Raw genomic sequence first — 525 nt, forward strand, 5'->3', positions numbered from 1 at the left:
CACCACCCAACCCACATGCCTGAAAGACACTCTCGCATCTTTACCTGCACCATGAAGAGCCCATATTGTGTAGTCTGATGACTTTGGTGGAGGTTTTAACTCATACAGGTGGTAGTTAGGGCTTGAGTTCTTCCTGCTTCATTTTAGCTGATGGAAACTTGAGCCTTAATCCTCTGGTAACTGTCTTGGTTTCTCTGGACTCAGTGGATAAGCAATAGGCATCTCAGGAGATGCTTCTCCCCACTTGTTTTGGAAACCCATCTGAGGGGGAGCTGCACTGCTGTCCAGGGCTGCCCATATACCTGGTGACAGCCTTAGATAACAAATTAAATGAAAAGCCTAACTTCCAGTCATGTAGAGTTAGGTGAATGAATCCTGTGCCACAACGATGTTTGTCTCTCACTGGGAATGAGAAAAATGAGCACAGTTCAGCTGACTTCAGAAAGCACCAACTGGGTTTATAAAAGCTGCAAACAAGAAAACAGATTTTTAATTGTAAGCTGTATTGGATCTGATGCTGAAGCC

The sequence above is a fragment of the Egretta garzetta genome, unplaced genomic scaffold (genome assembly GCF_000687185.1).
Source record: "Egretta garzetta isolate BGI_Z169 unplaced genomic scaffold, ASM68718v1 scaffold349, whole genome shotgun sequence".
Taxonomy (NCBI): Eukaryota; Metazoa; Chordata; class Aves; order Pelecaniformes; family Ardeidae; genus Egretta; species Egretta garzetta.